The sequence below is a fragment of the Haemorhous mexicanus genome, chromosome 16 (assembly GCF_027477595.1).
Source record: "Haemorhous mexicanus isolate bHaeMex1 chromosome 16, bHaeMex1.pri, whole genome shotgun sequence".
NCBI classification, from domain to species: Eukaryota; Metazoa; Chordata; class Aves; order Passeriformes; family Fringillidae; genus Haemorhous; species Haemorhous mexicanus.
The window spans coordinates 5760742-5771532 of NC_082356.1; the positions used below are offsets into that span (position 1 = coordinate 5760742).

The 10791-nt window shown below is 41.4% G+C and overlaps 1 pseudogene; it reads right to left on the minus strand.

Annotated features, from left to right (window-relative positions):
- Positions 1-631: 631 nt before the first annotated feature.
- On the minus strand, positions 632-10140 carry LOC132334612 (telomere repeats-binding bouquet formation protein 1-like; annotated as a pseudogene).
- Between the last annotated feature and the right edge of the window lie 651 nt (positions 10141-10791).

Sequence of the window (10791 nt, forward strand, 5' to 3'; positions counted from 1 at the left end):
ATCTTATTTGAAAGTAGCAAGAGACAGAGTCCAACTTGCCCCACCCCAGGCAGGAACCTGGACAGTCCCACCTTGCCCAAATCTGCATGAATCCATTGGAGTCTCATGTTTTGTGACACCTCAACACAGAGAAGACCAGAAGAGGATTTCATGGTATGTCAATGAGATCCATGCAATGGTAAAACTTTCTACTTTCTGTTTAATTGGTCACTCTCTTTCTCTCCCCCTCCCCAACTCCCTTCTCTATTTCTCTCTCTCTCTTTCTCACATTTGCTGTTACATCAAATCCAGACAATTGACTTTGGCATATGGTCCTGTTTGCACCTTAATTCAGGAGCATATCCCTAATAATTTTAAGAACCAGACCATAACAACCCACTGAAACCTGAGCAGAACTCATTCACCTTTAAGCAGTTTAAGTCATCACTATAGGGAAAAAAAATGCCTAGACTAGTACATTTAGGAAATTCTGCTTCTCTTCAGTGAAAAAAAAGAACCATCAGTAGACCAGATATCGTTCATCTATTCAGCTGCACATTATCCCATCCTCTGTTTCCTTTTGGAATTCTCTTTCAGAGCACAGATGGGACAAAACAAAAAAGCACAATCAATCTTTACCTTCAAACGAAATTCAGGACTCCTCGCTGGCAGAGACCAATGCCCTGCGAGTCCAGGGCTCGCTGGCAGAGACAATCTCTATGAAAAAGTCACCGAGCGAATCGCTGAGTGCAGCCGTTGCACGAGCCCAGGCTGCGAACAACCAGCCCGGAGCGCGCTCTGCGGCAACTGAGGCGGCGGCGCCGTCACAGCCGCTGTGGCCGCGCCCGCGGTTCCCCGGCAACCGCAGCACCCGATTGTCGGGGCCGGGCCGGGGGCGGTGACGCCGGGCGGGCCTCGGTCCCCGCTCCTTCCAGCCCTGGTGCCCCCTCGGTCCCCGGCCGGAGGGGGAGGAATCCGCTCCGGGGCCCAGAACGTGACGGGCCACAGCGGCAGCGCTCGATATCGCCGGGGCCTCGGCCCCAGCTCCGGGCTGCTCCTGCACAAGGAAGGCGCGGCCGGGGGGGAACCCAGGCTCTCGACACTTCCCATAAGTGTCTAAAATCATGCACTTCAATTAAAACAGTGAGATGATTGCACAGAAAGAAGGGGTGCTCAGCCTTGAAGTGGAGGGAGAAGCAAAGGCTCTGATCTTTCTGTACAAGTGGCTCGACTTTGTATTCAGTTCCCTTCAATCCCGTGTCTCAGATCTTTGCCCTTCCGTGCAGCAATGCACACTAGAATAGCACAGAGGGGGAAGCATGTCCAAGTGGCTGGTAACGATTTTAGTCGGGGGGAGGGAGAAAAGGACAATTTCTTCTGCAAAATCATATCTATTCTTGCTTTTCCTGTGCACTTCAGAAGAACCTGAGAACCTCCTGGACAGTCACTAGAAATACTGTCTGAATATCTGATGCTTAAAGCAACTGTTTTTATAGAGCATTGTGGTTACATGACAGATACAGGGATATTCCACACAATCTCTTTTGAGATCTACTAAAAGCAGATCTAGAATGCTACTTGAAGTCATCTTCCCAGGGCTGACAGACTCTCAGATTCTGAAAACCTCTACGGTTGACAGTATGAAGAAAGATTCTGAGTGTTGTCATTCTAGTATGGAGGCAACTGAAGTGCTGTTAGAAAAGCTATGGAAAGAGCTGAATTTCCTTCAAACATAAAGTAAGAAACAGGGAATCCATCAGACTTGATGACTGCATGGCAAGAGCCACAAAACCTTTTTATAATTATCTGAGCAGTGAAGATGGTAGTGCCCGGGTTCATTTCCCAGCTGAAGAAACAGTTAATTTTTCAGCAGCTGGATAAGGATTGCTTCCTGCATTTGCTTCCTCCCACTCCAAACTTCAAGCCAAACAAGCACCTGTCAGCATACACTGCCTACTGACCCAAATGATTTGAAGATGTTAGTTAGTGGCTTTATCCTTGTACCTTACAAGGATCTACCTCTTACCATCCTTGGTTTCTTGTCTTTTATTTTGGAAAGCAGAGCTTTCATTGTTCTACCAGTCTCAATCATGTCCTGAAAGACATAAAAAAGGAAATGATCTTTCAAGTTGGAAAGGAAAAGCAGACAGTCAGTGGATTAAATGAGAGCATACCAACCTGGCAGCAGAGTAAGATACTTAATTATTTTATGCAGTATGTATTAATTTGAAAAGAAGGGGGGAAAAAAATCCATGTCATTGCACGCCTCCTTCAATGATTACCTAACTCTACTACTAACACATTCTGAAGGGGAGATTATATCTATATATAATATTCACCCTTTGGGGTAGATCAGTAAGTCAGTTCCCACAGACATACAACACTGAGCATTTCATGCATCCTAATATTAAATTTACAGGTTTGAATGTCCAGCATTTAAAAATTACTTCAACTGCTTTTTCTATTTCATAGAAAATCTGGGTTTACAGCAAACTAGAATACTTCCTACAATACAGATGCCTCCATTCTCTGCACATCTGTAACTCAGGCTGATCTACAATACTGATAAATGTTGCAGGTTGTCGTTTCACACAAATTCAACGTTTTTTCCTGGGTTTTTTGCTCACATTGAACTTATCTTAAGGCTTTACTGTTGCTTGCTCCTTAAACTCTGGAAAGATGTGATTAGTTTTATCCTATTTTGGTAAGTAGGCCAACCTCATCATGCTGTTTTTCAATTGAGTTTATTCTGTGTAAAATTACTTTTGCTTTCTTCCAGCTATCTTGCAGACATCTTTTTCTGACTTGCATATCCAATTTTTCTGCACTGTTCACATTTAATGAGTTATCATATCATTTCAGAGCAACTGTTCAGCTTTATAAAATATAAAACAACATTAATAATTAAAATTTTATCATGTAAACACAACATTTAAGAAGCATTTATTACATTTTTGTATGCTAAGGGACAGCCCCAATCATTTAATGCAAAATTACAATTTTTATAAAACTAAGATTTCTACATAAATGTTAACACACTTGAAATATAAGCTGCTGTTACAAGTGGTGAACTTGCAATTAGAGTTCCTACAAACTGTTTCCACAATGATGCTGTGAAAGAAAAAAAAGCTTTTTCATTGAATGAACTCTGGGTTCTTCACCAGTACAAGTCTCTGCTTTTTTAAAAAAACAACTCCACAGTAATGGACACTACAAATCTCCACACCTCAATCTGACACAAACCTCTCCGTTGTGCTTGCAGCACAGAAATGGAGATGCAGGTTTGTTTTTTCCTAATTAGCAACTGCACACCCTCCATGCTCTAGAGATTAAAGGACAAGGTCTCTCTGCTTCATGGGAGGGATTGTACAGATAATTTATAAAAAACTGAAACGGGGCCCAAAAATACATCCTACTTTAGAAAAAAAAAAGATCAAGATTTCTTCAGATTGGAAATCAGTGCAGACACAGTGATTTCAGGCTTGATTATCTCCTGGTTTATTCCCTCCCTCTAGTGGTACATCCCCAGGAAGAAAGTATCCCCTGGGTGATAAATGACAATGTTGATCTTTTCCACACAATTTAGAGATGGGAAAGCTTTAAGAACTGGCCCTACATGGAGAGGTTTCACAAATGCATTTTTGCAACACTCTTGGAATTTTTTTACTTCTTTTTTGTTTTTGCCTAAGTCAGTTCTTGATGACAAATAGGCAACTTTCTGTGCAGAAAACAAAGATATTTTGGAGTATACAGAATTACAAAAAAAGCTGCCACAGAAGTTAAAATCACTTGGGGAATCAGCAGAACACAGAGATGGAAACAATCCCTCTCCTTTTTAAAGCAGTCACAGCAAGCTTACTCATTTGTTTGCAGCTCTGCAGCACAAAAGTAGCAGCTTTGACGAGTTCCTCGTCCTGAGATTCTGTCAATACCTGAATCATGAGTGGCAGACCATTGTTCTGAGGCAGCTCACACTGGTTCTCTTCTAGAACAGGACATGGTAAAGGAAAGGTTTGGTTTCAGCCCCACACACCTTCACCTTACAGTCATTGCAGGGGCCAATACTGGCAACTCTCTGCAAGTTTCTGCAGAAAGAGAGATTTTCACTCCAGACCCGAGCCTGCTGCAGTGACAGCAGGAGAGCTTTACATCCCACAGGATGATTTGACCAGAACTCAGGTTGCTGTAAGAAAACTGAAGGACTGGGACCACTTATTCGATGGAGTTCCAAGCTCATTTAATTGTGGCCTAAAACACTTGAATAATGACTCCTGTATTTCTTCTCTTCCATGACCTGCTCTTGGAGTAGATATGCAACATTTCTGTGAGGCCTGGGATGCAGAAACATCAAAATCTCAAGGTTTCTATTTAGCAAAGTAAAATTAGTAGCTTAAGCCTGGTCTAGCCAATCTGTTCCTTCTCATTTCTTATGCCATTAGCTGAATTTTTATTGTGATCTCATTCCCATATGGAATCATATAACTGGTAACTTGCAAACATAGTTCTTTCTTCTTTAAACTTAATTAAAAAAAGGAAATAAAAACTTTTAACATTTTTATTTTGACAGTGTTGACATTTGAAGAGAAACCTTTTTTCTGTTGAAATAATTTTAAAATAATTTTTCTATTCAAAAGACATTTTCCATTAAGTCTTGTTTCACTAATTCTTAATGAAAAAATGTCTGTTCAAATAAATTTATGAGCTCTTGAGCTAATTATTGAACATGTTATTGGCACTCAGAGGATAAAAATCAACCTTTTTGAACACAAGGTCTTTTTCTTGTTTCTCTAAACATACATGAGAAAAACCACAAGTACAAATGAATTTCCCTTTCTCTTTGCTTGCACTACCACAAAATACCAACTGAAGTGCTGTATTTGTACCAGATATGCTTGGGCAAGCCCTGAGGAACACGACAAAACCATTTCAGAGCTACCAACTGCTTCTGTGTCTTGAAACCAATGCTCTTACATGGCTTTTACAAATATTCCTGGCCTTGTATGCAGTGGAGAGAAGCTGTATGTGCCAAGGACCATGAAAAGGGGGCTCAAGACAACCCATTTGCTAGGTCTGGATTGTAGTAGCTGTCAAGTCTGGATTAATTATTCCTTGAGACACCTAAGCCCAGCTCCGCATTCTAGCATTATTAGTCTACTTTTCAAAGCTACTAAAGACACTTCCTGCTAACAAGCTTTAAAATTTAAAGATGGAACTTCCTAGAAAACTTTTTGTCCAAATACTGACATTGTATTATTTACCTGAACTCTCTCTCGTGTTCCAGTCTTGATGAAGTGACACCACAGGAGGAGTCAGTGGATGAGAATTTAGGAGAAGCTGACAGACAGGAAAAAGAAAAAGCAAATCTTACCACAAACTTCAGTACAGTGTCCAATTGTTAGAATAATACTGATTTTTTTCTCCTGTGCTCAGTGTCTCATTGGACAGCAGCTTCAGCAGCTCTGACACAGTGGGATACTTTGCCAAGACAACACTCATGGCAGCTGTTGGTTAAAATAATTGGAAGGAAAACAAAGTCGATTGTGAGTGTACAGGAATTATCCAAAGATCAAATGCTGGGTTTGGAGGGAACTGTACAGAGCCCTCAAAGCCTTGGGCCTGCTCAGCCCTGCCCTGCTCCACCTTGAACAGCTCAGATTACCCCACCCCTCTTGTGCTGCTCCCAAATCCAGCCCTGCTCATCCTCCTAGCCTGTGCTCCACGGAGAGGAGGCAGAAGATTCTGCTGAGTTTCTCCATGTCCTTGATCAGCTCCAGCATGGAGCCAGAGAGAGTTGAATAAGCTTTGACAAGCAGAGTATCTGCCATAAAAAGATCAGGGGGCAAGCCCTTCCTGGCACTGGCAACACCACTGCTAGAGCATCCACGCTGAGGCCCAGTCCTGTCACACCCAACTGAGCTGAAACTACCCTCACAACTAGTGCAGGCTGATGCTTTTCAACTTCTGGGAACTTCCATTTGAAGCTCTTATGGCAGAAGTGTGAGATACAGCAACCATGGCCACAGCACAGGCTCGTCAGGATCACAGGTTTCTGCAAACCTTCTGTGGAAAACACAAAACCTCATCAGGAGAGCAGTACCCGGCCAGCAAACCAGAGCAGAGTGTGCTGTGCACAAACACCACGTCCGTTCAGCTCCACCTCTAAATGACTAAAGCTTCCTAAAGCTACACAATTTATTATTCAGCCATAGGCACAACTCCAGGATCCAAACTGACTGGTCAAATCCAGGCCCAGAGCTCAGCTTTACTTACCCAGCAAGGGCTGGAGCATCTCAATTTTAATTTTCAGTTGGGTTTAAATTTAACTGCATTTATTTGAGCAACGATGGGACAGTAATCCACCTCAGATGAACTGAATCACTCCCCACTTACACCTCTGAGTTTTAAAAAGCATTGCAACATCCACTGAGATATGTAGAACTTAACTGCCTTTAAGCATTCATTTCTGCAACTTTTCCACAAGCACAAGACTTTAAAAATAGCATTTTAAAGTTGCCATAGATCAAAAATGTCTTTCCACTCACAGTTGGTAGCAATACAGGCATTCAGAGTCTTTGTTACTACCACTTCAAGTTTCATGCTGGAGTGACACAAACAGGAATCAGGCATAAGTTCAAGGAGAACTTTGGCTAATGTATCCAATCCCCCAATAGAAACAAAAGATTTCTGCACATCTGCTCAGTGGAAAAAAGAAAAAATGTGATTTAAGTAAGAGAGTTTGCAAATTCTTTTAGCATTTCACCAAGTAAGTCCATCAGAGTTTTTCTGTGCATGTGTGAGTCATTACATTTCTTCTACAACAGAAGCTGGAGATACATTAATCTCAAGAAATGCAGTAACTGCATATAAAATAGTTACAGGAAAACATGACCCTGATATGTGCACACAAATGGCAAACATCATGCCTGAGTTCTACCTAAGTCATTGTTTTCAGTCATGTCACAAGGACTTTAATTTAGACACACTTTTAATCAGAACAGCTCCCAGCAGTTTTACTGACCCTATCAAATGTAAGCAGACTGTGGCTATTTGTGGACTTGAGCACAGCGCAGTGTAAGTAAAGATGGTGGAGTACAGTGGTCAGAGTAAAAGTGGGAAGAACAGCAAATGACTTTGTAGAGATTGACAAGAAAGGAAAACCCATTTAGCTCTCGAATTAAACTTCCTTTTATCAAATGCAAAGCTGTGTAAAGCTTGAGCTGCACTTCCAGTTGTTTGCAACTGTGAGACCAAGAAATGAACAGATGGGACGAACTATCCCAGGCTCTGTGCAACTCTCGAGCCACCCTTTGGCATAGGGAAAAACCCCACAGCAAATGTTCTGATTATCTTCTAGAAAAGTAAAAACAAATTGCCCCAAATCAAAAACACAATGAAATCAACTTCAGCTGAACAGTAAAAATGAAACCAAAGTGTTACCGATTTGGAGAATATCTTTGGACTTCTTCCACAGTTTTCAGAGCAACACGTCCCGTGCTGGGGGTTGTTGACACAGGCACAGAGAGTGCTGCACACTGAGGACCAGAGCTGATAGCAGGGATCAGTGTTTTCAGCTGACAGATTCTTCTCAGATGTGGAGAGAGTTGTTCTGTTGCGGACAAAGAAAACAAGTCCCAGACAGTCAAGGAAACATAGCTGCTAACCAGCCTACTATTTGTCTGTTTGAATTGCAACCCTGTTCACCTGAACAACTGCAGCAGCAGGCTGATGCAGCCTGTGTCTCTGACATGGGTTTGCCCATTTTCTATAAGAGAACACACACAAGACTCCAGAGACAAATGCAACTGCAGACAAAATCTTAACAGCAAGTTGAATTTACATACATACATTCCCTTTCCTAAGCACATATCCTCCCCACAAGGAAATACAAAATCATATCAACATATTGGTAAATAACCTTTCTATGTCTCTCTCTTTCTAGACACTCTCATAAACTATGGGTTTGCATTTGCAAACTCTCTTTTTAGAACTAAACCACGTTCTGCTGTTTAAGGAAATCCAAGTGAGCAATGACCTACTTCGACAATTCAGGTTCGGTTACATGCAAACATTCATCTTTATAAATTCACTTCACCACAACATTGCTTATTGCATGTTCCAAAGTTTGGACTGCAGATTGGCAAACAGAAAAGGAGTGTTGTCGTAACACAGAAAAAAACCCAACTTACCATAATTTGACACCAGTACTAAGATGACAGAAACAGACATTCTTTTCAAGTTCAAATCAGAATCCTTTTTAATTCAAAATAAAATGAGTTCTTCAAGCAATGCAGAAGTACACAAAGTCTATTGACAAGACACTGAAAACCATTAAGTCCTAAAGTAAGCTACTCATCATCCTAAATTATTAAGTTTCAGTTGTGGCCAGTATGTGGGGAGCAGAGACAGGGCAGGACTATGAAGTGCCTGAGGGCTTCCCCCTGCAGTGAGTTCTACACCAAGCAGGACCCTGGCAAGCTTTGGAACAATCCAGGAGTCACTGAACACTTGCTGCTAAGTGACAGGGGGAGTGCAGCTGTCTGGTAACTTAAAGACACCCTGTGTGCACAAGTCAGCAAGGCACATATCAAATCTGGGGATGGACAGGGCAACTGGGGCACCTTCCCTGCCCTTTCTCCAACTGACAATCTTGTAGTCTCATTTTGTGAGACCAAAAGAAAATGGAGACAAAGCAGGAGCACAAGTAATGACAGGGGGCCATAGCACACTCAGAAATACAAACAGTGTTATTTTTATTGCCATTACTCTCTAGAATAATCCCCAATGTAAATAAAGCTGCTTCCTTTACGATGCAATGAGCACTCGACTTGGCAAGGTCATTTCTAAACATCAAACCACCAATTCCTCCAAAGTATTCGCTTGCTTCACCTACAAGAGGAAAAAAGAACAGAAACTTTTGCTTCTATTTCTCTGCAAAATGAAAGGCTTCTAAGATTTTCCAACATCTCAAGCCTTATGTCCTTTAGACATTTTTACAGTGCCCACCAGTTCCTTGGCATATATGGGGAACATAAATGCCAGCATTGTTTCTAAGGAAAAGCCTTTCTTACTGTTTTGTTGGCAAATGGAATAGACAGTGACCACAGCCTCCTGCTGAGACAGAGGGCAGTCCAACTGAGATTTAAGGCATTCCAGCAGTAAGGTCAGATCTGTTTTCATATCTACGAGCAAACACAAAAAACTTCATTAAAATTGTTATCTTTTCTCTCTATTAATCTAGTCAGTATTAGAATAAACCTGTCAAAATGCAGTATGTAGGCGTGTTTTAAAAAAGGGGGGGGGAGTGAGCCAAAATGGAGCTACATCACTTCTATTCAGCCACAAACAACACACCTAGAAATATTTCTGTCCATCCTTTGTTATTTGAGCATGAGTTCCTTTCAGAGTAACAGCCTCCTTTTAATATTTCTGGCCTTTCGTTACTAGTAACTCTTAGAAAGTCTGATGTAAACTACTAAATGTTAAACTCACAGTTGCAAGGTGCATTAAGTGTAAATAATACAGAGCCATTAAAGTATTCAGAGTGCAAATAAAATTCAGGGTGCAGTTGAAAATCTGTGGAGTAGTAAGGAAAGAGTCCAAGAGCACAAAGCTGCTCCGTGGTACTGAGGTACAGGAGACATAAACCATGCAGCACAGCAGCAGAGCCCTCAGTCAGGTGGGTGGAAACAGAAGACAAAATATTCTCTGGGCACCTACACACAACCCTGGGTGGGAAAACAGACTTGGAAAATCTGCTTCTTAGTCTTTGGGGTATCATTAAAAGACTTAGTTGATAATTATTTCTAACAGTGACAGAAGGTATTGTTAACAGTAAACCCTTACAAGGTTTGAGGGTTCTTAAATAAGTTAAAATACAATAAAAATGTGGATAAATATTAGCAAATTAAAACCAAAAAATGTGACTTCGTAATGGTGTGTTTTACTATGTGTGCAGGTTTGACATTGGATTTACCCTTTGCATAGCCAATACAGTATCCAAAATGTGGAAATTAGGAAAAAGCATGTTCTCCCAACTGCTCACCACCCCACAACAGGCCTATCACAGTCTACTAAAACTTTGTAAAATTGATGCAGATTATAATGACAAATTATATTAGATATCTTACCACACTGATTTATCTGCACCTTTTGAGTGTTCATTTTTTTTAAATCTCTGTTCTTGTTCTACAACAGCAAGGAAAAAGTTTTTTCAGTTCTGTTCAGATTAGCAGTGTTTATAATATATGCAGTAGAAACAACATCATTTTTCTAAAATGCACTTTTCCCAGTTTTCTGCTTTTACTTTGTCATCTCACACACACACAGAGAGTTGAATGTATTGTTGTATGGCAGAGTTTTCCTTTGGAAATACAGTCTTTTATGACAGCCCTGCATTTGTAACTAACAGGTGATCATCTTTTGAGAGTGGACATTGTGCAGAAATCAGGTCATTCCATGTCACCCCTGTGGGGCACTGTCAGTAAAGAACATCCCCTGCTCTGTGTCACTGATCACAACAAAGCTGATCCAACTTTCCTTACAAGAGTGGCCACCTTTGCCATCAGCCAACAACTGGCACTAAGACCAAGTCATGTTACTTAGGGGATGGACACTCTAAAACACTCGGCCTCCTGCTGCTCAAGGAGCCACCAAACCATCAGCATTGTTCTGGCAGCACTGATCAAACCAAGGGCAGTGAGCACAGAGACATGTTCCTTACAGTGAGAACCCACTGAAATTCCCCAAAGACATTGCCACATTACATGAACCATGCAACCCACAAAACCCCACAGCATTGCTTCTTCACAAACC